The sequence below is a fragment of the Crocuta crocuta genome, unplaced genomic scaffold, assembly GCF_008692635.1.
Source record: "Crocuta crocuta isolate KB4526 unplaced genomic scaffold, BGI_CrCroc_1.0 scaffold77, whole genome shotgun sequence".
Lineage (NCBI taxonomy): Eukaryota > Metazoa > Chordata > Mammalia > Carnivora > Hyaenidae > Crocuta > Crocuta crocuta.
Window position 1 is genome coordinate 6,506,403 of NW_027532172.1, and position 26,693 is coordinate 6,533,095.

Sequence of the window (26,693 nt, forward strand, 5' to 3'; positions counted from 1 at the left end):
AATATCTGCATCCAACATGGGGCTTGAAATTAGGACACTGAGATCAAGAGCTGCATGCTCTATGGACTGAGCCAGCCAGGTGCTCCAGTTTATACTTTGATTTGATTTTTTCTAAAGTTTATTTATTTTTGAGAGAGAAAGTGCACATGTGTGCACGCAAGTGAGTTGGGGTGAGGCAGAGAAAGGGGGAGAAAGAGAATTCCAAGCAGGCTCCCCACTCTCAGCGTGGAGCCCGATGTGGGGCTCGAACCCACAAACTGTGACATCTTGACCTGAGCTCAAATCAGGAGTTGGATGCTTAGCTTACTGAACCATCCAGGTGCCTCTACCTCTGNACAGAATCTGAAGCAGGCTACAGGCTCTGAGCTGTTATCACAGAGCCCTTTGCGGGGCTTGAACTCACAAACTGTGAGATCATAATCTGAGCTGAAGTTGGACGCTTAATTGACTGAGCCACCCAGGCACCCCTACTTCTGTTTTAAAAGCAGGCTTATACTGCTTTGGAGTCTATGTCTCCCTCGCTCTCTGCCCCTCCCCTGCTCACACTCTGTCTCTCTCAAAAAAAAAAAAAAATTTTTTTTTAAATTAAAAAAAAGGAGGCTTATAGGGGTTGCTGGGTGGCTAGGCCGGTTAAGCATCTGACTTGGGTTGTGTCGTGATTTGCTGGTTCCTGAGTTCAAGTCCTGCGTTGGACTCTGTGCTGACAGTTCAGGGTCTAGAGCCTGCCTCAGATTCTGTATGTGTGTGTCTCTCTCTCTGCTCCTCCCTGCTTGTGCTCTTTCTCTCAAAAAGTATATAAACATTAAAAAATAATTAAAAAATAAAAGCAGTCTTATAGTGGGAATAATCAACTGAATATAAAAAAATCACTTTTATGGCTGACTGTCTTTGTCTTACATATCATGGGGTGCATTTAATAGCACTGAGGTTAAAGTACTACTGTCTAAATTTTAGATGTTGTAATTATTATTATTATTTTCATTAAGTAATCTCCATGCCCAACCTGGGGTTCAAATTCACGACTGTCAGATCACGAGTTGTATGCTCTACCGATTGAGCCAGCCAGGTGCCCCTTATTGGAATTATTTTTTACCTTTGAAATTGTTTATAATTTTAGGTATTGGTTTAATTCCACAAAAACATTTAGTTTTCTTTGTCTCTCTTTGACAAAGAAGGGTGACTGGTGGGGTGGGAAGGAAACTGAGTGGCATTCCCCACTTCCTTTGGTGTAATTCTGTTTTGGTTGTGGGCATTCACCAATATTGGATCCTTATTTTCCTGCAGGGCCTCTGCTCTTCAGGAAGATAAAAGGCTTTTAAAGCAGCCTAGCACTAGAAGGCGAGGTAAGGTACTTGAAAAGAGATTTCTGCAAAAGAAAGATGATGGGTACTTGCATTCTTGGCAAAATGATGATGGGATTTTAAGACACTATAGTGGGAAATACCTGTATCAAGTTAAACATATTTAAAATAAGAAATTTGGAAAATGAAAAAAAGGAAAAACCCTTTGTCCCCCAATTTTAGTCTTTCTTTCTTTCTTTTTTTTTTTAAGTTTTATGTAATCTCTGGACTGCATGTGGGACTTGAACCTACTACCCCAAGAGCAAGAGTCTCATGCTCTTCCAACTGAGCCAGCCAGGCACCTATACTCAGTCAGTCTTTATTTTATTTTATTTTTAAAAATCTATTATTTCTTAATTAATTTCTACACCCAACCTGGGGCTCGAACTCACAACCCTCAGATCAGGAGTTGCTTGCTCCACTGACTGAGCCAGCCAGGCACCTACTAGTCTTTCTTTAAATGGGAAATACCAACCCATGGTACAAACTCAGAAAGATGAAAAGGATTATGGGAGGGAAAGCTTTCTACTACCGGTCCCTTCAGTCCCTAGTTCTCTCTAGGAGCAGCCATTACCCCCTTGGAGCTGGGTTTCCTCCAGAGACCTTGGGCAGCACTTTGAGTTTAGTTTAGAGCATAGACCCCATTTTTATCTGGCTTTTCTCCTAGCATTATAGCATGAGCTATGTTTTAGATATACAACCTGTTCCTAGTTCTTAGATGGTTGTTTCTTACTTTGATTATAATAGGTAATGCTGCTGTTAACACTTTTGGGCATTAAGTTTTTTTAGAATTTTTTTAAATGAATTTCATTATTTTTTAAAAAAATAATCTCTACACCCAGTGTGGAGCTCGAATTCATAACCCAAGAGTTGCACGCCCCACTGACTTAGCTAGTCAGGCACCCCGAGAACCTTTCTTATTACCATATGAAATATAAAGCTTTTGAAAAAAGTGAGACATGACTTATGGTTTTGCAGGAGCACGTCTGTATTGCAGGAGTGCATCTGTAATTTCAAGTGAGGCAAGTTTGTTTTGGTTTTTATTTTTAAGCATGGTGTATGTTTTCCCTGGTCCCTTTTTCTGTTGCATGGATATGTATGGATATGTGATTTTTATAGCCACACAGAGGCCCAGGCTCAATGTTCTCTGCCATTGGACAGATTCAGTCTTCCTGAGGCAGTCCCAGCCCTTGGATACCCTTAGTATAGGGGAGGGTGCCACCGAGGGGAGCTCAAGGACAAGTGAGACACTTGGAAGAAAGTGTTGTAATCAGGGGAACAAATGACCAGTGCCCAGCTTGGTCCCCTGTTTGGCACTGCTATGGATGTTGAGTTTTTGTATGTGGACTATGGGAAACTACAAACAAGAAGCACCTCTTATACAGTTCTTTCATTTTTATTTAATTTGTTTTGATTATTATTACTAAAAATTTTTTAATGTTTATTTTTGAGAGAGAGAGGGAGACGGAGAGGGAGAGACAGTCAGTGGGATTGGGGGAAGGGCAGAGAGAGACAGAGACAGAGTCTGAAGCAGGCTCCAGGCTCCAAGCCATCAGCAAGAGCCTGATAGGAGGCTGGAACCCACGAACCATGAGACCATAACCTGAGACAAAGTTGGACACTTAACTGACTGAGCCACCCAGGCACCCTGTATTATTATTTTTTAAAGTAAGCCTTACACCTAACATGGGGCTTGAACTCATGACCTGAGATCAAGAGTCACATGCTCTACTGATTGAGCCAGTCAGGTGCCCCCAGAGTTCTTTCTAATAGTTGGCATCTAGCGGCCCCTGGCTGGCTCAGTTGATTAAGCATCCAACTCTCAATATGAGCATGGAGCCTGCTTGAAATTCTCCCTCTCCCTCCCTCTCTCTCTCTCAAAATAAATAAATAAACATAAAAAAAATAATAGTTGGCATCTATGTATTGAAACAGGTTAGTGGACTTGGAGATGTTTGTTTTTGCAAATGATATGGTCGTTTCTGTTTTACCTTTCTCTGTGCTGGGAGCATTTCTGCCCAAGCATCCTAGGGATTGATATGGGATTACTTAAGATTCCCAAGGCTGTCTATAGCAGAAGTGAACCAGTTCTGCCTTGGTTGTCATAAATGCCTCTCTTAATTAGCTCAGTTGTTCTCCAGGACTGGGTTGATACTGTAGCCAATTTTTGCCAAGAAAAATTATACAGTCAATAATGGAATTCCAAATAGCATTTCCTTTTTATTTGGCTATTAATCAGAACCTGGGACACCATCCATTTTCTGGGCCCTTATTTTACTATGGAATGCTTCCATAAAACATGCATCTCTCATCACTAGAAATGTCATGTGTATACTCCTATTTGGGCTGGTAGATTATCTTTGCTTCGGATTTGCCCTGACCTCAGGGAGCCTTGCTTACTGAATTTTTTTAAATAATGGAGACCAGTCTGATGAGTGGTCCTTGAGCAGGGGTGGGTGCTGAGTCTTGTGGAAAATTAGAAAGTGTAGAGAACTTTGCTCTACCTGTTAGGTTAAGCATACCTGAATAAGTGTCTTATATTTTTAGACTGAGCACTGTTGGGGAGATTGAATTGCCTGAGAAGAGAAATTTGGTGGGAGGAGACTAGAAGAGAAGCTCTTTATTAAAGATCTAAAAATAGAATTCATTTAAGTCACAAATAGATAACAGTAGGATTCCTGTCTTACTCTCTGTTCAGGATTTGTCCTACCAGCTGTTGCTTCTGCTTACCTGGAAAAGATCACAATATTTTGTCAGAAGGGTCAATAGTATAGACTTAAAATACTGTGTTTGCCAGTCTGAAGATGTGCTTTTTCCAGTTTTAAAATACTTAAAAAAGTGACTGGATTCCTTGGCGCTGGGAATAAATTCTTAGCAGGAAAAGTTGATTCTTCTTGCAATTCCCTCCCTGAGCTGACAGGGCCTATGGGGTCCCCTCTCCCCTCAAAGCCCTGAGGTTTTTTTTTTTTTCCTTCTGGTTGGGCATTGCTGCCGAGAGAAGGGACTCTTGTATAAGTCATCTAATTTGCCATCTAAAGCCACCTTAATCAGATGGGACTTCAGGTCTCCCTTCTGGTTTTTTAAAGAGGGGTTTCTTTTTGAATCAAGCTGGAAAGGAAAATGGCTGCTCATGCTTTCTTCTTATGCAGGCCTATGGTGCCCTGGGCTGCCTATGCCCTTTCCTTCTGTGTGAGGGGGTGAAGGAATGTCCTTGCTTTCCCTCTTCCCTCCTGCCATGAGCTTCCAGGGAGAATGGGGCTCATTGTCGGCTGTGCCTGCAGGCACAGTGTCAGGTCTGCTGTGGCTTCTGTCTGGTCTGCTGTGGTTATTGGGTGCTGAGGGCGCAGCAAGTAGTCATTTCCTCACATGCTGCCCTGCTGTTCAGGACTGTTCTGAGGCATGTGCATGTGTTTTTGTTTGCTCCTAGGTCTGCCCTCTGATTTTGTCACGTCTTGATAAACATTCTTGTGGACCCTTTTGCAGGCCTAAGCTCACTCTTGTAGCAGATTTGAGGCCATATTTGGAGAGGCAGGCCTGCTACTCCCAAGGGTGGCTTAGTGCTTGGTCACAGGAGGCTGGGCACTCCCTCCAGACCTTTCTTATGTTTGGAATCCTCTGGGAAGCGTAGGATTAATCTACTTATGAATGAAATAGGCTTTAAATTTTTTAAAAATTTATTTTGGCCTTCAGCTGTATCTCAGTAAAGCTGGAAAAATTTTGTTTTAGCCTTAATCAACTGTAGAACTCGTTGAAGATGTAAAATGCTAGAAAATGATTCTAGGTAGGGAAAGCCAGAGGGACTCAGCTTTTTAAAAAACAGGTTTGTTCTGGATGTGGATACTCTCCTCTGACATCAAATTGCCTTACCCATCAGGCAGTTGTTTTGACCCTAGACCAGTGTGTCCTTGGGGGGAAAAAGTGTGAGGTACTTCTGGTTTTTGTGAGTGGACAGTAGAGGCTGCTTCTTTTTCAGAGGTGTTAGCTTTAGACAGGGAGCCAGATATGTGGTCAGCTGTTGTGCTGTGAGGTTCTGTGAGGATTAGGTGAGTGAGCTGGTGGTGGTAGGAGGATGGGAAAGGCCTGGTCAGGCCCTCCTGGAGTTGGTGGAGGGCTTTTCTACATGAAGTCTATATGTTTGCGTGGAGGGCTGCTGAGAATTTTGTTCCTTTAAAACCCAGATAGGGAGACTTTGAAATGGTCTTGGAAATTGTTGTTGCTCATTTGAGTAAAAAAAATTCGATTCTTTCCATGATGCTTCAGTATGTCTGATTTCTTCATCTTCTGTGGAAGCGTCCTCTGAAAGGAGCAGCTGGCACTGGCACTACCCTGGATGTTTGCCTTCCTCCTATCTTTTGTTTTTCTTTCTTTTATTAGAGGGGGACAAAATCTAGTCTATTTCATCCGTTTGCCTAGGCAGAGTGATAGGTTTCTTTTCTCTGTTTTAGGATTGGGAGTGGCGTTTTGTTTTTATTATATAAAGGACTAAAACATACCAGGCTGAGATCACACTGCAAATGCCAGCACTTGTTGTAAGATGGTATTAAGTTCTAATGGAGAACTCTTCTTTCAGATCGTGCCTGCTCATACGTAGTATTTTGGGTCATGAGTTCCCAAGAGGTGAGGTATACCCACTGAAGGTCTTGGCAGTTTGGCAAGATCAGCAAGAGTTTGGCACAAGTGTGATGAGGTTGGACAAAGAAAACACTGAGTATTCTCAGCAGTAGAAACATGGGCCTGAGGAAGGAACCTACCAGATGTACTGAGTCTCCAGGGACCCTTGCATTCTAACGTGGCCTTAAGTAAGGCCCTTGACCTCCCTGCTTCAGTAAAATTGGGACAGATTATCCTTCCCATAGGCTGCTGAGAAGGAAATAAGGGTTGGCTAGTAATGTGCTCTGCACTGCTCCATAATGGTTACTTGTTAATATTATATTTATACTTTTCCTTTCTGGTGTAAACTAGGAGTCTGATATTTAATGAAGGCTGGTGTTGTTTCTTAGGTTGAGTTATGGGTTCAGGGGTGTTTTTTATTATGTTTTACAATTACAAATGTAATAGGTGATTTTAGATGTAGCTGGTGTTTGACAGAATCAAACAGACCTAGACACAAGCCCATTGGTACCTCCCAGAAAGACTGCTCACTTATCTGTGGAGCTTTGAGTGCTACGGTGTCTTGTTGGGATGGGTGGTCCTTGGCATTGGTCTCTGTCAAGATGAGTAAGAGGATGAAAATAGTTTGAGTACCAAGGTCTCTGTTAATTGGACAGCACTATTTAGATTTTTTTAAAGTAAACTCTACACCCATTGTGGGAGAATAGTTGCACACTCCACCGACTGAGCTAACCAGGCATCCTAACATTGTTTAGATTTTTATGGAGTTTCTTTGGAAGTTGTTTGTGCCCAGGTTTGTTTTCTTGAATCTTACCAGTGAAGTAGAAGGAGCACGGGCTGACAAGGTTGGTTGCATGTGAGTTGAGTGACTGGAAGTGCTTTGTTTTCTTTTTCTCTGTACTGTTTATATTTTTTCGAGTTAGCATCAGCAGTGCATGCCTCAGAGTGAAAGCCTTTGGTTTTCAAAGGACTATACATGTACTTATTTTTTCCCCCATGACCATATAACCTCCTGACTGGGTAACTTATAATATTAAACTTTGCAGCCAACGTGCATTTTAAAAGACCAAGAGTGAGTGAGTGCTCCTGGTTATATGTTGGCAGTAGCAGATTCTATACCTGAAACATGGAATTCAGTAAGCAGTAGGGTTGGAGTTCTTTAGAACAGGAATTTTGAGGCATTACTATTACTTTGGTTAATAGGAAGAACTTAGTATGGAATGTTTGAACCTTATTCTGTAAAGTCAGCATCCTCCCTGGAAACCAGAACTGTTTTGGGCATCCTTGATTCCTAGAGGGACAAATTGAGCACAAATTTTTGGGATGTGATGAGGACGAGGGTACAGGCAACAGTGTTCAACTTTTGAGCAGAGAATAGTTTGCCTAAAGGCAAAAATTGGGTTCTAGCCTCCAGATGATATAGGTAGGCACTGTGTTTTATGATCCTGTATTGGGTGGGAGCTGCTTCTGAGTTCCCAGTGGGGCAGTCTCCATGTGATTTCCAGATAATGGAGGCATCTCCTTTCTGACCTTTGTGTTAGAGGCAGATGAGGGTAGAGCTTTTGGGTGTTATCAGATAAGAAAATGACATGATACCACCAGAGGGGAGTTGAAAATAAAGCTCTAAATGCTCACTCTAAATCCTCTGATAGGCTAGAGGGGAAGCAGAGCCCACAGGATTGCTCCCAGCCTGGGAGTAGTCCCTCACAGTGTTGAACAAGGCAGTCCAGAGAAGGCCACTGTATAGGAACTGATTCTCAATAGAACAGAAGAAACCCTGGTATTGAAGCAAGTCCATTTCTTTTTTTTTTTTTAATATATTTTTTTTATTTATTTCTAGGAGAGAGAGACAGACAGACAGCATGAGCAGGAGAGGGTCAGAGAGAGAGGGAGACACAGACTCTGAAACAGGCTCCAGGCTCTGAGCTGGCAGTCAGCACAGAGCCTGATGCGGGGCTCGAACCCACGAACCGCGAGATCATGACCTAAGCGAAAGTTGGATGCTTAACCGACTAAGCCACCCAGGCGCCCCAAGGCAAGTCCATTTCTACTGCAGGCACTCCAGACTCCTTGTCATTTTGGAGGGATTACTGACCTTGGCAGTTTTATTTCACATTTGGGTCTGAGGTGGAGAAACCAGGACACCCAGTAGTGTACATAGCAATGCCCATGTTTGTAGCCGATCTGCTCACGTAGGTTGTCTGATGCACAGAAACCTTACTCTCATATGAGATTATGGGTGACTGGATTATTTGTATTTTGTATGTATATTAAAATTTTGAAAAATGTTTATTTATTTTGAGAAAGAAAGCATGGGAGGAGCAGAGAGAGAGGGAGAGAATCCTAGTCAGGTTCCGTGCTGTCAGCACAGAGCCCCATGCGGGGCTTAATCTCATGAACCCTGAGATCATGACCTGAGCCGAACTCATGAGTTGGATGCTCAGCCAACTGGGCCACCCAGACACCCCTATATATATATATTTTAAAATGTTTATTCTGTGTCAGGTCCTTACTGTAAGTGTTTTACATGCATTAGCACACCTAATGAATCTATGTTTATAATTGGAAAAAGTTAAAGACAAAAGGAATTTGATTTAAGAAGTGTTTAAGATTAATACTGTTAAGCAGCCTTATAAGACAGGCTAGCCTATGGACTGTGGAGAAAACTGTCAGCTGGCATGCAGTGGGCAGGCCCTGTTGGTGCTGGGTTTTAGTTCTTTCATTTGCAGGTGGTTTTTTTAGTCCCTGTCATGTCCTGGGCTCTGTGGATGGAACTGGTCATGGGTGAGACAGGTATGGGCCCTGCCCCACTGAGGCAAAAGAGGAAGGAGAAGTAACGATTATTTCTTCTCATTTGGTGTTTTTTAGAAGAAAACGTGTTTTGGAGAGGCTGAGGGTATTACCCCCGGAAGTGAGCATTGGCTGTCAGTTTGCCTCTGATTTCATCTTTAGGGGGAGGGGAGGCTACGCCCATCCCAGAGAATGGTATGAGGGATCAGGAAGAGGACTTTGGAGAGCCTAGGAGGCAGATCTAGATGATGATGATGATATTTTTACTGTAGTTGACACAGTGTTACATTAGTTTCAGGTGTACAACACAGTTGTAGATTATTTTCAAAGCCAGACTGACATTTGGGCACACAAAGATATGTTTGTGGCCTGTTGAGCCAGTTCCTGGTTTTGATGCCATGCCTTAGGTGATCCTGGTAGGGCCTGCAAAATGGTGTTCAGAGATTGGTCAAAGTGAACCATGGGAACCTCTTTGTTTGGTAGTGATTTGGATAAGGATGTGCAGGGGATTTGGGGGATAATTGAGGAAACTGCAGGAAGAGATGGGAAGGGGATTAGAGAAGATGAACTCTGGAAAGAGGAGGGGAGGGAGAAGATAACAGTAAGCAGAGGAACTTGGTTAAGTTTGCTCTGTTAATCCCCAAGTTGACCGGGGGAGGCAGGAAGGAGGCAAGGGGACAGCAAGGGATGGGGACTAGAAACCATTGTGGGGTCAAATTGGCTAGGAGTAGGGATTGGAGACTTTGACCACCCCTGAGATGATGGGTTTATGGTGGTGCAGATAGAGGTAGCCTCTGAACAGAAACTAAGGCAGTGAGGTTGGTCTAGGCCAGAGTTGAGGAATGGTGGAATCTGAAAGGCAGTGTTGGTGTGCTTTACCAGGGGAGCAAGCTAAAACCCCTCAGGCTGTGGGAGTCAGGAAAATTTGCAGTGGAAGGAGTAATGCCTGGAGGGGACATGTTGGGATTTTTGGTCCCCCAGGTAAAAGTAAACAGCACACCTGTATTCTATCCTTGGGAACCAGTTGAGAGATCGATAAAGGAGCCACATAGATGGCTGCATTATCAGCTTAATAACTAACAGCTATTGGAGAGCATAGCCCCCAGGGTAGTGGGCACTGGGAATTCCTTATGCCGAACCCCAGAATTGGAGGTACCCACCTAGTTGCCTGTGGGGCTAATCTCTGTGTTCACCCTTCCTGGCTAGGTTCTCTTTCTACATGTTCTGCTTTGCGCAGTCTTCAAGCTCATCCAGAGTTGGTTTGGTTTTATGATTATTTCATCTTTTCTTTTGTTTGGAGAGAGAGCACACAAGCAAGTGAGTCAGGGAGGGGCAGAAGGAGGGAAGGAGTACCTTAAGTAGGCTCCATGCTCAACATGGAGCTTGACTGGGGGCTTGACTTGGGGCTCAATGTCATGACCATGAGCTCATGACCTGAATCCAAATCAAGAGTCAGATACTTAACTGAGCCACTGAGGCACCCGTTTACCTCATCTTATTGGTGTTATTTTCTTTTTTTTTGCAAATTCTTTAATATCTGGCTTGTAGAAGACAGCTGGATTCTTACATTGTTTCTGTATTCATTCTGTTGTAATATCACTTTACCTTATTAAAACTATATATATTGGGGCGCCTGGGTGACTCAGTCGGTTGAGCGTCTGACTTCAGCTCAGGTCATGATCTTGCGGTTCGTGGGTTTGAGCCCCGTGTTGGGCTCTATGCTGATGGCTAGCTCGGAGCCTGGAGCCTGCTTCAGATTCTATATCTCCCTCTCTCTCTGACCCTCCTTTGTTCATGCTGTCTCTCTCTCTCAGAAATAAAATATTTTTAAAAACCCTATACATATAATATATATATTATACATAGATTATATATATATATATGTGTGTGTGTTTTTTTTAAAGTAGTCTCCACACCCAAGGTGGGGCTTGCACTCACGACCCCAAGATTAAGAGTTGCCTCCTCTACCAACTGAGTCAGCCAGGTGCCCCTAAAAATATTTTTTAATTTGTTTTTAAACTTTACTAGTATAAAATAAAACACAAATATAGAAAACAACCCCTCCCCCTCAAGAAAGTATAGCTTAGTGAATTATAAGGTCAAGAAATAGAGGTTTGCTGGCCCCACCAGGGAGCTCTTGGTGGGTCCCATCCCTGCTACGGCTCCCCATTTCCTTCCAAAGGTGAGGAACCTGTTTTNTTTTTAAGTAGGCTCCACACCCAGCATGGGGCTTGAACTCGCCACTCTGAGATCAAGTGTTGGATGCTCTACTGACTGAGCCAGCTAGGTGCCCCAATTTTGACCGTTTTTAAAACTTGGTATGTCTTCGAAGTCTCTTTAATCTACAGATTCCCCCTCTATCCCTTTTCCTTGCAATTATCTGTTGAAGACCCTGGAGACTTATATTTGTGGAGTTTTCCCACAGTCCACATTTTTTTAAAAGTTTATTTTTTAATTTGTTTTTANCCCCTGTTTTTAATTTTTGAGAGAGAGAGAGAGCACGAGTGGAGCAAGGGCAGAGAGAGAGGGAGACACAGAATCTGAAGTAGTCTCCAGCCTCCCTGCTGTCAGCACAGAGTTTGTGCAGGGCTCAAACTCAGGGACAGAGATCATGACTGAGCTGAAGTCGGATGCTTAACTGATGGAGCCACCCAGGCCTCCCTCCCACAGTCCATTATTTAGTAGATGGTGTCTCAGGGTACAGGCCAGTCATGCTCTTCTTTGTTTCCTGTGAATTGGTGGCTGGATCCAGAGGCTTGATCAGCCTCAGGTTTGGACCTCTGGCATGGCTGGGATGTTTTGCACCTTCCCTCTGGAGAGCTGCTTTCCTCTTGTTCCACATACTCATTGGGGGTGCCCAGAGCACCACTTCTGTGGGAGGATGAGGGCCTGAGAAGAGGCCAGGCCCAGCCCAGCCTCTCACTGGTTCTGCAGTCCTTGTCAAACTAGTCTCTCCAGGACCCATGTGACAGGTGTTGCAAGAGGAAGAGCCTGTTGTCTCCTCTGGCCTAATTCACCAAGGTGGGCTCAGCACTAGCCACCTCTCAGGCCCTGTCTTCTCCCTAACACCCAGTGTCCATGCCCTGTCTGTCCGTCATTTTGTCCCCTTTCTCCAACTTTCCTCCCTTCCTTTCCCCCTTTGTTTATATAGTGTTCTGTTGGGGGAAAAAGCTGTTTGAGGCTTAGAAGAGGTAATCTTATCCTATTAGATTGCTCACCATTTGGGGCACTGTGGAAATCTCTGTTTACTCATCTGTAAAATGAAGGTGTTGATCCTGATGATTTATTTATTTATGTTAAATTTTTTTTTTTATGTTTTATTTATTTCTGAGAGAGAGAGAGAGAGCATGAGCAGGGGAGGGTCAGAGAGAGAGGGAGATACAGAATCTGAAACAGTCTCCAGGTTCTGAGCTGGCTGTCAGCACAGAGCCCGATGCAGGGCTCAGACACACGAACCATGAGATCATGACCTGAGCCGAAGTTGGACGCTCAAACAACAGAGCCACCCAGGCACCCCTGATCCTGATGATTTAAATGGTTGTCTCATACTCTGTCCCATGAGTATTGTGTTTTACAAATTTTCTCTGTGTTTGAAAGCTGTTTCAGAGGATTTTCTTCTTGTAGGGCACAGCCCCAGTGGTAAGGAAATGAAGAAATGGATAGGGCATAGAGAGCAGCTAGAATCCAGTCTTTTCTTCATATCTGTGCCATTAGGCCAATGGGATGGGTGAACAGTGGAAGGCTCTGTGGGCTGTGGTGGTGGCCTCACATGCTGGTCTCAAGCTCTGAGTACAGAAACCTGCCTTTCAAAACAGGGAAGTGTGCCAGCTGCCAGTGCTGCAACTGTGCTGGCAGGTGGCTAAAGATGTGGGCATGTGGAGGGCCAGAGATTGTTTCATTGTGAGAGTAGGCGTAGCCTCCAGGCCCAGGAACTTGTCAGCTGGCCCTGGCTTTCTTGTTTGCAGGCCCCACTGAGCTTACCTCAGAATTTGATGGGCAGCCCAAGCCTATATTTGATGTGAGGGCGACTCTGTGCTCACCTCAGAGACAGCAGCTGCCTGATCCACTATTGCTGTGAGGATCTGGAGGTAAAGGGCTATGCTAGTGGCTGGCCTATACCTTCGTATATAATGAGCCCATTGCCCTTCAAGTGGGAATTGCTCCTGAGGAAAGGTATCATGTACTGTACAGGGATTTATCTGGCTTTTCTCTAGTGCTGAGACGCTTAACATGTGTATGTGGTGTTTTGTTTGTGGTGTTATTATTTCACACATTTAAAATTTCATTTATTTTATACTTAATTTCGAAGCGAAGCTAAGTAAATTCAGATTTTTGTGTTGTGTCTGTCCACTCAGATTGCTTAGGCCTAAAGAAGTAGACCAGGTTTTGTTTTCTTGTTTTGAATCTAAGTTTTCTGGGAGTTTGTCCTTTAGGGAGGAGAATGTAAGGAATTCCAGTCAGGGAGGTGTGGGCTGTGCCGGAGGAAGGACCGCTGAGGCTGCCTAGCAATAGTCAGGAGCTGCCCATGGGAGTGGGTGTCAGGCAGCCAACAGCAGGCATGGTGGTGAGGGGAATGCCGAATCTCCTGTATGAGAGATCTTTATTATTACATTTAAAAATGGAATTATTCAGATTTTGGTGAGGGCATAATTATGGCTACTTGCTTAGGGTGGTAAAGTAGGAGTTAAAGCCATGTTGCTAGTGCTGGCGGCTCTGGTGTTTTTTGCTATCTATGATCAGCTAGCAGTGGAAGTCCTTAGGAGGCCCTACTTTCCCCTCAGGTGTCAGCAGGTAGCAGGCTCTGGCCATTTTATCCTAGGCCAGAGCTGAATTTTCTCATTCTTGAGGCTTTGAAAATATATTCTGTTATAGATAAAGCTATTTCACTGAATTACCTGGTAACTAGTAGCATTTGATTTTTTTGATGTCACCAGTTTTTAAAAATTGAAGCATTATTTATAGATGTACAGCTCAACACATTTTTACGTATATATACACCTCTCAGATCAAGATAGTGAATATTTTCAGAAGGTTCCATTGTGCCTTTCCCCAATCAACATCTCCCCAAAAGTAACCATTCTTCTTCTTTCAAAGTTTATTTATTTTGAGAGAGAGAGTGAGAGAGAGCCTACAAGCGAGCCAGGAAGGGGCAGAGAGAGGGAGACAGAGAATCCCAAGCAGGCTCCACATTGTCAGCACACAGTCCCATAAGGGACTCAAACCCATGAACCATAAGATAATGATCTGAGCCGAAATCAAGAGATGCTCAACAGATTGAGCCTCCCAGGTGTCTCTCCCCTAAAGTAACCACTCTTCTGACCTTTGTCCTTAAGCTTAGTTTTGCTGCTCTTGATCTTCATGTAGGTGGAATGATAGAATGTCTAAGACTGTCATTTGTTTTTTTCTTGTTGAACGTTAGGTCTGTGGCATCTGTGTGGTTCTGTACAGCATTTTGTTCTCTTTTGTTGTATAGTATTTCACACGAATGTATCACAGTTTACTGCTTTTCCTGTTGGTAGACATTTGGGCTGTGTCTAGTTTTTGACATGAATAATACCGATATAAATGTTCTTGTCCATGTCTTCTATTGGTATATACTAAGAGTGAATTGTGGATATATTTGATGTTTCAATAACTAGGGATTTTATTTATATGCCTCTTGTATTTTACTTTTGAACTTTTTATTATGGAGAATTTCAAGTACACTCTTAATGATTAGTGCAGTGAATCCCTATTCACACTTCTAACCACTGCCCCACCCCCACATAATTTTGAAGCAAGTCTCAGACTTCTGGTCATTTCATCCCTCAATAGTTTGGTGTCTGGCTCTAGAAGGTAATGTAACCATAGCATCTGCTGAAGGGCTTCATGTTCTTTCTCTCTGGTTCTAGTGTTCTTCTCTAGGGTTTATATCATGGTCCTCATGGTGGGGTGTGGCTCTCAGTTCCTATTACTCCTCATCGTGGTGAAGTTGCCTAGGTCACCTGGTTTTTCCAGGCAGCCTTCTAACCTTAACCTACTGAGCCACCCAGGTGCCCCGGCAGGCTTCTAACCAAGAACTAGCATGACAGAGAGTTGGGAAGGTCATCTTAGGACTTTGGAATGTCAGTCACTGTTGTGGGCACCATTTTCTGTTAGGTTAATTATCTACATGTATAATTTAGGCAGATCTGAAAGAGGAGAGTGGACTGGTGAGTACTTCTGTGCTTAGGTGCACGACTGCCTGTCCCAGATGGCTGCACTGGCCTGGGATACATGGCTCTTTCCCCAGGGCCCCAAGAGTGGAGGGTGCCACCTCCAGGACAGCTGGTCTCCAGCATTCCTGTCAGGCCCTGCCCCTCAGTTGAAGGACAACAGGCATCAAACTTAGATTTGGAAGTAATGATTAGAGAAGGTTAATGTTTTTCAGAACAGTGAAACTACAGTATGAAGGTTAGACTCAGGAGCCCCAAAATACTTTCTAGCTTCCTTCTCCTCTCCTTGTGTTCAGAACTTATGCCTCTGTTCCCCTGCCCTGACCCTGGAGTTGTTCTGGGGTGGGCTCAGGAAGTACTCTGGTCTAGAGGGCTGGTCCCAGGAAGAAACATTGGGAGCAAAGAACAGCATAGATACCTTATTATTTGGAGTCATTTGCTCATAAATTCTCCATAGCAGTTTTCCTCTGAGGTAGTCAAGTTTGACTAGAAAAACATAGCACCATGTTTTGATTCATTAGTCTTCTAGATGCTCACCCTCCCATACTGTCATGCTGGCTGATTGTGAAGTACTACTACTTACTGTTTGAATTCATGACACCTGCTACCCACCATGCCCAATATTCAAGGAATATGAGAGGGACAAACTGCTTTCTCATGCTGTTTCAACCTGTCCCATTCTACTTCCTCTTCTTATGTTGTTAATGAAGGAGTGTGCCAATAACTTAGTTTTAGAGAAAGTAGGGGAAAAGTCACTTCCATCTTTAGGTGGGAATGTAAATTGAAGTTATTTTGCCAGTATCTATCAGTTCTAATGTACATAACCTTTGACCCGACAATTTCACATCTAGGAGTTTATGTTCAGATTTCCTCCCAGAAGAGTACAACTATGAGAATGAGAGCACCCTTGAGAGCAAAAGAGGCAGGATACTTTAGACACTTAAATGTGCCACAAGCAGCAAGGGTGAGTGATAAGGTGGGTCCAGCCACTGGGGCAAGGTCTCCCAGTTCTAGTAAATTTAAAAAGTAACAATTATGAAATATGTGATTCCATTTGAGCTTTAAGAATGCATTAAAAAGAGATGTACTTGTGTATGAGTTTAGAGACACGTAAAATGTGTCATTTGTGGACAGCTACTGAGGAAACCCAGCCTGCTCACCTGAGGCCCTGGAAAGGAAGCCTGCTTTTCTTGTGCCCGGTTTTATTATTGGAATTTGTTTTACCCCCATGGGAATTACTTTTATTGCGTTAGCCCATAGGTAAGGACCAGAGAACTGAGGGCATCTTTGTGAGGCTTGCTGTGTATCTTCTGGAATGTGATCAGGAATTGTTAGTGGGGAATGTGATACTGAGAAACACTGGCCTGTCCAGACCTTGCGTTTAGCTCTGGGATCTCTGAACTTGGTGATGGTCTGGTCAGGGTTTTTTTCTCCAGGAGGGAAGGCTCCTGGGAAGGGAAGATGAAACTATTTTTAATCTTAAGCAAACATAGCCCAATGTAGTAATTTCAGGCCCCCGTGTGACATTTTCTTCCATTATAACCCAAGTCACTTTTAAAACAAACAAAGTCCTTTTTTGTGTTATTTTTGTGTTTGTAGTGTTTCTGGAGGAAAATGCTTTTAAAATACCCTCATTTCCCCCTTGCAAACTTGAAGGGCCCCGGGAACCTGGTGGGAATTGTGTTTTGAATCATGCAGTCTAGGGGTTTGGTGCCTCGACCCTGGAATGCTAGTGGGCAGGGTGCTAGGGTGTGAAGTTAGTGGTGGGGTTAGGGTTACATAGGCTGTCACAGTTTAGAGAGCTCGTCTGCGGACTTTGCCTCACAATTGTTGATGAATATCCCTGCTTACCAGGGAAGAACTGAAGTCTGGGAGGGGAGGTGGAACATGCACCACATTCCTTTTTCTTACCATTCGTTTTCTTTTTTTTTTAATTTAATTTTTTTTAAATGTTTTATTTCTAGGAGAGAGAGAGAGACAGCGTGAGCAGGGGAGGGTCAGAGAGAGAGGGAGTCACAGACTGAAACAGGCTCCAGGCTCTGAGCTGGCAGTCAGCACAGAGCCTGATGCAGGGGGCGAACCCACGAACCGCGAGATCATGACCTAAGTGAAAGTCGGACGCTTAACTGACTAAGCCACCCAGGCGCCCCTTACCGTTCGTTTTCTATCCATTTCACATGGCATATATCTCTGTAATATTTATGTTTATTTATTTATTTAAGTAATTTCTGCATCCAGCATGGGGCTCGAACTCATGACCCTGAGATCAAGAAAAACACCCTCTTTGGACTTGAACCAGCCAGGTACCTCTAACTTTCAAATTTTGATATATTTTAAGACTTATAGAAAAATTGCAAGATTAGTGTAAGGAGCACCTAAATACGCTTTCCTTTAAATTACCATTTGTTTATGTTTTTTCTTGTTTGCTTTATTGTTATTCCCTGTTTTCTTTCTATACATTTTTCTTGAACCATTTGTATAATTGGCAAACATCACATCCCTTTACTCCAAAATTCTTTTTTTTACTCTGAAATTCTTTTTTTTTTTTTTTTTTAATGTTTTTTTTATTTCTAGGAGAGGGAGAGAGACAGGGTGAGCAGGGGAGGNCATGACCTCAGCGAAAGTTGGATGCTTAACCGACTAAGCCACCCAGGCGCCCCTTTACTCTGAAATTCTTAATTACGTATTTCCTAAGAACAAGGACATTCTCTTACTACAGATCATCTGTCAAAATCAGTATATTTAGGGACACCTGAGTGGTTCAGTCAATTACATGTCTGACTTCAGCTCAGGTCATGATCTCATGGTTTGTGAGTTTGGGCCCTGGGTTGGGCTCTGTGCTGACAGCTCAGAGCCTGGAATCTGCTTCTGGTTCTATCTCTCTCTCTCTCTCTCTCTCTCTCTCTCTCTCTCTCTCTCTCTCTCCCCCTCCCTTGCTTGTTCTCTCTCTCTCTCACTCACTCAAAAATAGACATTAAAATATTTTTTTTGACTTTAAAATATTTTTTAAAAATCAGGACATTTAAGGGACACCTGTGTGACTTAAGCATCTGACTTTTGATCTTAGATCAGGTCATGATCTCATTGTTATGCATTCGAGCCCCATTTTGGGTTCTGTGCTGATGCATATAGCCTGCTTGGTATTCTGTCTATCCCTCTCTCTCTCTCTCTCTGCCCCTCCACTTGCTTGTGCCCTCTCTCTCTCTCCCTCAAAATAAATAAACAGACCTAAAAAAGATTTTTAAAACCTTAGGACATTAACATTGGTGTACTATTTTACAGTCCATATTCAGATTTCTAAAGTTGTTTTAGTAGTATCTTTGATTGTCCCATATGAGTAGGTATGAGATGCAGCTTGTTCTTTTTTTTTTTTCTTCTAATTCTTGTTAGTTAACTTACAGTGTAGTCTTGGCTTCAGGAGTTGAAGCCAGTGATTCATCACTTACATATGATACCCAGTGCTCATCCCAACAGATACCCTCCTTAATGCCCATCACCCATTTAACCTACCCCCGTCAACCCTCAGTTTGTTCTCTGTATTTAAGAGTCTCTTATGGTTTGCCTCCATCTCTTGTTTATATCTTATTTTTCCTTCCCTTTCCCTATGTTCATCTTTAAGTTTCTCAATCCCACACATGAGTGAAATCATATGACATCTGTGTTTCTCTGATTTACTTATTTTGCTTAGCATAATACCCTCCAGTTCCATCCATGTTGTTGCAGCTGGCAAGATTACATTCTTTTTCATCACCAAGTAGTATTTTATTGCATATATATACACAATGTCTTAAAAAAATTTTTTTTTAATGTTTACTTTTGAGAGACAGAGTGCAAGTGGGGGAGAGACAGAGAGAAAGGAAGACACAGAATTTGAAGCTCCAGGCTTGGAGCTGTCAACACAGCCTGACACGAGTCTTGAACCTGTGAACTGTGAGATCATGACCTGAGCCGAATTTAGATGCTTAACTGACTGAGCCACTTGGTGCTCCTATACCACATCTTCTTAATCCATTCATCAGTTGATGGACATTTGGGCTCTTTCCATAATTTGGCTTTTGTTGATAGTGCTGCTGTAAACATTGGGAGTGTATGTACCCCTTTGAATCAGCATTTTTTTATTTATCCTTTGGATAAATTCCTGGTAGTGTAATTGCTGGGTGTAAGGTTTATTTTTAATTATTTGAGGAACCTCCACACTGTTTTCCAGAGTGGTTGTACCAATTTGTATTCCTGCCAAAAGTGCAATAGGGTTCCCCTTTCTCCACATCCCTCACCAACATCTCTTGTTTCCTGTGTTGTTAATTTTAGCCATTCTGACCAGTGTGAGGTGGTATCTCATTGTGGTTTGAGATGCAGCTTATTTTGATGATCAGCTCTGGTTAAAGATATACCTGGCAGTTTCTTCTATTGTAAAGTTGCTGTTTTTCCCTTTGCCATTAGTAAGTAATTTATGGCAGGGGACACTTTGTTTCAGGATCCATTGATGCTTCTAAGATCATTCCTTCTGTATTGGTATCATTTATTCTAGAAGAGCTGCCCCCCCATATATTTATTCATTGGCTATTTTGTTTATTAGTTCATATTGGTAACTTACTGTGATTCTTGTCTCTATTTATTTGATGCCCAGATCATCCCAGGTTTGGCTACGGGAACCTCTTCAGGCTGGCTCCTGTCTTTTATTTGTTTGTTTGTTTGAGAGAGAGAGAGAGCAGAGGAGGGGCTGAGAGAAAGGGGGACAAAGAATCCCTAGCAGGCTCTGCGCTGACAGCAGAGCTGGACGCAGGGCTAGAACTCACAAACTGTTAAGATAATGACCTGAGCCGAAGTCAGACACATAACCGACTGAGACACCTAGACACCACTCTTGTGTTCTTTTGACATGTCCCCATAATTGTTTCAGTACTCCTTGACTTTCTGATGCAACAAGATATTCCAGCCTCCTTACCCCAGCCTCATATCAGCCCTTTCCACTAGGATCCTGGTGCCTTTTAGTTGAAACCAAGATACAGATGCATGGTACATCTTTTTATTTATTGAAAGTCTTCTAAAACTAATTTTGTATTCAGTTACTTAATCATGTTGCAGTTGAATAGTTTCATGAATGTACAGTTTCGGTGGAATAAGTGAACAAGATATTAGCAGAATAAGATGGACTTTAGCAAGAAAAGAAGGCCCTCCCTGCTCAAAAATAATTTATTGCTACTTAATTGATAGGGAAATTATTAGAACCATTAAATTGATCTCTAAAGAGGAAGGATATACCTGGATGTCGATACCAGAGACCCTAAAATCCAGCTCCCCAGGCAGTGCCTATGACTGTTGTCAGAGCTCTGAAGTGATGGTGCAGTGTCTCTTGAGGTGATAGAGCACACGTACCCTGTGTTTCATGTGATCTTTGACATAATTCTCCCCCAGGCAGGTACCTGTGTCATGGGAAGACATGGGTTTGACCTGTGTCCTCCCTATGCCATCATTAGACTATGTGGGCAAATCAGATCTGAGAATTTAATGAGGACTGAGTTTGGCAGGTTTACCAAGGAAATAGCATTTAGGAGTCTAGGAGGTGGAGGGTGAGAGGGAGCTAGGCAAAATTCCACTAAGCAAACACTTATCAGTACTTCTTTTTGTGCCAGGCAGTGATGGTAGGCCTGATCCACAGGCAGCTGTCATGAGCTGCCTGGAATGCTAGAGCTATGTGATGGCAGTTGTAGCTTGGGCAAGTTAATCTGATGAACTAGGCCTTGGGTGCTGGCACTGCCTCTTACTGGCTGTGGATTTCCATTTTTTTCATGTCATAAAGGAGACCTTAGCTGTTCATTAGGGTCGCTGTGAGGATTCAAGGTCACATGTCAGTCTTCAGGTGTTGCAGCATCTGGAACACAGTACTCTTCATTATGGCAGGTGAGTGTAGGGTAAACCATAGTAATTAGAAGAGGCAGTCTTTATAGAGTGCTCCATCTGTACAGGCACTGGGCTGAAGACCTCATGTATCACCTTCAGTTCATCCTGACTGGCAGGTCAGTGACAGCATGGTCCCCATTTCACTGTTGAGAAAACAAGCCTAGGCAGCACCTGGTGGTCAGGTTCAGGTCTTGGGCTCATGCCACAGAATCAGAGTGGAGCCAGACACTGCTGCAGCCTCTGAGAGCTGGAGGAAGACTGAGGTCATGGAGAGTGGAGAGAGAACAACTGCAGTACCACTCCTGGGTGTTCAGTGTGGTGCTAGGGCTGCCTCTGAGCAGCATTTATTTGTGAGGGGGCCAGGACATGTGGGAGAAACTTTTTAGAGGGTCTAGAATTGTGGGTCTGAGGCCCCCGTGAGAATTTCAGTATTAGAGTCCTTGCCCTGGTCAGGATTGTTCAGAAGTGGTGGGTTGAGGGTAAGTTCCTACATTTTCACGTCCTCTTCCTCAGCTGCAGCAGTTTCCAGTTCCTTCCGTATCTTGTGGTTTGGGCCCCAAATCATACTGTCCACCTCCTCTGTTCTTATTTCAGAGCTGCTATGTCTTTAGAGCAAGGTTTGCAGTTGGTTGGAATCTATACCCCTAGTCAGTGACATCAGAATATTTGGGGTTGGACCCAAGCATCAGTTTTCTAAATCCTCTGGCCAGGTGATTTTAGTGTGCAACCAAAGTCTAGAGCCACTGCCCCCAAGCTTAGCAGAGCTTGTATCCTCGGTTGAAGTAAGAAACTTAGCCTGTCTCATGGAAGTGGAACTGGGCATTCCGGGGGTGTTGATAAACCTGCCTGTTAGATGGATCAAAGCTCATTTGAGGAAGATGGTTACTGAGGAAGCCAGCTTCAGTTGGCTTTGGGTGGCCAGTGTGTTAAAAAGGTATGTCTTCTGCTCCCCTCTTCCTGAGAAGTCTCATGCTTGACACTGGAAATGTCTAGCTATTTTTGAAGTGATAAAGCAAAGGAAAAGAATGAACTTTGGTGTAGTGCCACATTTGAGGCAAAATTGATTTGTGTTTGTTGAACACCCGTCTTATTGAAGGGGTGTGTGGCATGTTGTGGGTGTAAGCGGTCCAGGTTGAGTGGAGCACAGTTGTGCTGTTGGAACACTTGTGGCTCTGTGTTCAGGAGCATGTGCTGTGGAGTGTACTCATCGTTAAATGAGTGGAAGGGATTGGACACGCTTGGATAGGAGAAAAAGCACTCCTGGAGTGGTGAAAGAAGGATAGTCCTTGGGAGAAGAAGACTTGGAGCTCAGTCCTGAACATAAGTAGAGAACCGGAAGGTTCAGTAGACACCTCAGCACAGAGGTCAGATATGAGCCAGGAATCTTGGACAAGACATTAGCCAAAGCTAGTGGTGGCGGGTGTGAAGAGATGACAAGTGAGGCAGGAGGGACCCAGGAGGTGGGAAGGAGGTAAGGATCTAGTGCACACACAGTCAGATCTTTGACCTGTTTTTGAACTTGACCAGAAGGATTGGTCTTGACTCATATCATTGGATGGTGACAGTGAGCCCATCTCCCAGGGAAGGCTGAGTGAAAACAAATGTCTCTTGGATCCTCCTGTCCTTTTGCTTCCCGGTTTCTTGGAAGGACTGACTGGTCTAGGAAGTAGAGGCCATACTCTGAGGCCTTGGCTTTTCTTGATTGGTGCTGACCTACATTCTCCTCCACCCTGGTCAGACCTTGCTGTTTGTTTACCACTGAACCAGTCTGAGCTCAGGCCCAGGTAAATTAGGCCCTGTATTGTTTTCCAGTGGACACTCAATCTAGTGGGGCAAATTTTTATTAGGAAAAAAGAGAGGCTTATATAATTTTATTTGAGACTTTAATCTTCTAAGAGCAAGCATTTGAATTTTATGTTGTTCTTTACGGAGAGAATCTGAAACACGAATGGAGTTGGAATTAAAGAGCAGATGGGGGAAGGTAAGACAGTATCTGATACTGAGTAGATGGTCAAAATTTGTTGAATAAGAATTATCAAGAACATATAATTTGTATCATGTATTTTCTTACTAGAGCAAGGTGCTTATGGAGAAAGAAAAGTAATTACTGCAGAAGTGAACAGTATTGTTTCTGTGATATTTATCCTTTGTTTTTCATCTAAAGAGCAAAGCAAATACCAGGTATCATTATTTAATTTGCCACTTGCTCAAGTTGTATCTGTCCATGCTGTTGATTGTGTTGATGTTATTTCATTCTGTATTTGACTAAAAACAAGGTTTCTGAGAACAGACTTAGAAAAAAAAAGTTTTAAAAAATCCTGTTTGGCCAAAAAATTTGCAGTTGCTCCATTGCACCAACTGTCTGGGACCTCTGATAGTCACTGACCTCTTGCCTGTCCCATACCCAGAGGGCAGTCACACCTCAGGTTCCGTTGGGCAGGACCACTGCTTTCCAGTTGAGGCATTGATGAAGTTAGAACATGTTTACTCTCCTACAGAATGTTTCGGAAATGTTTTTTTTAAAAGCCTATCGTGTCCAAGGGTGCCTGGGTGGCACAGTTGGTGAAGTATCCGACTCCATCTCAGTTCAGGTATTGATCTCAGTCGTGAGTTCAAGCCCCACATTGGGCTCTATATTGGGTGTGGAACCTACTTAAAAAAAAAAGGGCACCTGATTGGGTCAGAGGAGTGTGACTCATGATTTCAGGGTCATGAGTTCAAATCCCACATTGGTTATAGAGATTACTTAAAATTAAATCTAAAAAACAAACAAACAAAAGCCTGCCGAATCCAGGCTTACAAGTGCTGTACACTGACCATTTGCAGGTCTTGGTACCCAGGCGCTATACTCAGTGCTGTGGAGTTATCTAGCAGGCATGAGCCACGGGAAAGTAACCAGTACCAGACGCATGCACACTGGTCCTGTGTGAGGTGCTTGCTGAGTCGTGGAGGTTGAACCTTGTCTCTACCTTGGCCCCATGTCAGTGACAAATTTAGTATTTACTAGTCTGTAAAAGGAAATGATAGCCAAGATCCCTGGATGCATTACAAGTAATCCAAAAAATGGATTTGCAAAATAATAGTAATAATAATATTAAAGGGATTTGCAGACTTTAAATTAGCCTTCTGTGAATTATCTATAGTTGTTTACTTTATAGGGTGGACCTTCCCAGAAGCTGCTGCCTCGGTTTGCAGCTTTACCAACCCTTGGGGTTTGAGAGGTGGAAACTCTGTTGTTAAGAGCACGCTGGGTGACTTCCTGCATCTTAGCCTTTGTGCATGTAGAGAGCTTGAGTGGCTTTTTGAGGTGTCTGTGGATTATGAGAGCTTTATTATATAAAAAGAAAATAAAACAGAACTCTAACTCTCTAGATAAATAAACTGTTAACTGGTGAATTTGCTATATTTTTATTTCTTTGTTCCAAGGAAATGTGGATTTTCCTGTAAGCATTTGTTGAACATAGCAGTTTATGATCTAAGGCTAGCAGAAGACTGGAGGCCTGCTCTTTTCTCCTTTGGGATGAAAATCATCTCTAAGGAACCTGTGGCATTCTGAGGGCAGTTTGATGGGTGGAACCCTTACTTGGGTTGTAACAGTCAGCAAAATCCAGAAGGGTTCCTACAGAGGGATTTGACAGGGGCAGGGAGGCTAAGGTTTTTGTGGTCTTTTTCTCAACCAGGTTAAGAAATGTCTCAAGGCCGGCTGGTCTATTGCCTCAGGATGAACAGCTTGGCAGAGGTGTGGGGGGCACTCTCCCTGCTCCCTGTTTTATCTCTGCATCTCCCACTCCCCCATATAGAAATCTTATCAAGAGATAACTAGGTGGAGGGACAAATCCTGTTTTATCAATCAAGCTGTGCAGGGCAGCTTAGTCTGAGGAGATAGAATCACAGCTCTGTCTAGTTTACTCCTACTCTCTCCCTTCCTGGTCTTTCCTCTTACTGCCCAAGCAAGTGTTGTTTGTTTGTTTGTTGTTGTTTTTCCTCCTGACCAAGTAAATTCTGAGCATGTAAGGCAGTGGCAGTCTCCATAGGGCTCTTTGAAGGGCCAGCCTGGTAGTAGGGCTATGTTGTCGTGAAATCCCTGACAGTGCCCTCTTGATCCCTGCATGAAAGAAATACAAAGAGGCGGTTCCTGACTCTTAATTAGGTCCATTCCAAGACCACAGAACTTTTGGTTTAGGATTCGTTGGCCTGGTGTACAATGAGAAGACAGAAGATAAATTTTCTGCTTACAAGTGAGGTCTTTTTCCAGTCCAGATAACTACGTAGAGCCCAGGAAGGGTAGGATGCTTGTGTGTTCACTTTATAAATATTTGTTTATTTATTAAGTTTATTTATTTTGAGAGAGAGAGAGACAGTGTGAGCACAGGAGGGGAGTAGAGAGGGAGAGAATCCCAAGCAGGGTCTGTGCTGATAGCACAGAACCCAGTGTGGGACTGGAACTGAACAAACTGCAAGATCATGACCGGAGCCAAAATCAAGAGTTGGATGCTTAACTGACTGAGTCACCCAGGCATCCCTTATTTATTTATTTTTAAAGTCATCTCTATGCCCAACATGGGGCTTCCAACTCATTACCCCAAGATCGAGAGTCTCATGCTTTTCCATCTGAGCCAGCCAGGCACCCCTGTATGTGTTCACTTTAGAAGTGAAACCAGTTGAAGATTCATGGGAAATAAAGATAAAACATCTGAAAAATAAAGCTGTGGGCTGGTGGGATCTCTGTCTTCCAGGGCTGTGGGAATCCATCTGTGCCTGATAATGGCCCAGTGTGGAAATTAAGGAGGTCCCGGCTATGGAAGAAGAAAGTACCTTTCATGCATCAGGACATTCTGGCCACCACTGAAAAGTGCTTTGTAGTTGTTACTTTCTCCCCACACCTTGGGAATATGTAAAGTATAGCTTCACCTTTTTGATAAGATGGGAGATCTCTGGCATTTGTCCTTCCCTTATCCCTTTTTGCTTTCAATTTTTAATCCTGAGGTTCTAAAATACAGGAATTAATTTTCAAATAATGACTACTGAGTAAAAGTGCACTTTTTCCTTTGTGCTAAGGGAATGATCAGAGTCTGTAAAAAGAGGAGGTAGAGACCTCGGGAGGTGAGGACAAGGGCATCTTCAAGGATTTCTTTAATTGTGCTAGCCTGGGTGTAAATTCACTGTGGCATATGGCAGCTGGGGATCACCTGGAGCTCCGAGGAAGAGGCAAGCACTTGGGAGTAACAGGTTTTCTCCATCGTACCTGGTGTGGATGTGCCTGAACTAGACACATTCTCTAAATGTAAGGAGAAAGGAGATTTAGATTCTCTGAATCTCCTGGAAGAGCAACCCAAGCATCCTCTTCTGGGAGAGACTAGTAATGTAGGGGCTCACAGGGCTTGGCCCAGTTTTGCCTTCACCGGTTTACTGGGAGCTGGTGCTCTTAGGTACCACCCTGGGCAAGCCTGATTGCAAGGTCAGTGTGTCAGACGTCCCTGTCCTGCTCCGCATTGGCCTTGCCTCACTCCCTGATGGGAGAGTAGCCGTGGTTTCGCGGAGCGGGTTTCCAAGAGCCTGCAAGGCCATCTTTTGACTGTTTTCTTGTAGCCTTCAGAAGCACACCTCTAAAACCTACCAGAGAAGTTTGTAATGATTTAGATTTTGTAGCTGTTGCAAGGCTGAGGTGGGTAGAAAAGCCAATTAGAGCCATATGTGGGAGGGAAGGAATCCAGCTAGCAAGAAAGCCTGAGCAAACGGAGTGGGTGCTAGTTGTGTCTTGTCCTTTTATAAACAAGGTTTGTTGGTCTGGAGTTTCTGGCATGGTTGAAATATTCTTGATGGTTGAGTCTAAAGAATGTGGCCCAAAACAAGAATG

At 43.4% G+C, this 26,693-nt stretch overlaps 1 protein-coding gene across 2 annotated transcripts in view; it reads left to right on the plus strand.

Annotated features, from left to right (window-relative positions):
• Positions 1-1,284: 1,284 nt before the first annotated feature.
• The window catches only part of DAG1 (dystroglycan 1), a 59,145-nt gene continuing 33,736 nt past the window's right edge, over positions 1,285-26,693 (plus strand). The window contains exon 1 of one of the 2 annotated variants that reach the window (XM_077776925.1): positions 1,285-1,343. The gene's annotated coding sequence lies outside the window, so the exon portion shown is untranslated. Of the gene's footprint in view, positions 1,344-22,633; positions 22,818-26,693 lie in introns of those variants that run through there. The other variant, XM_077776924.1, reaches the window with a different exon arrangement.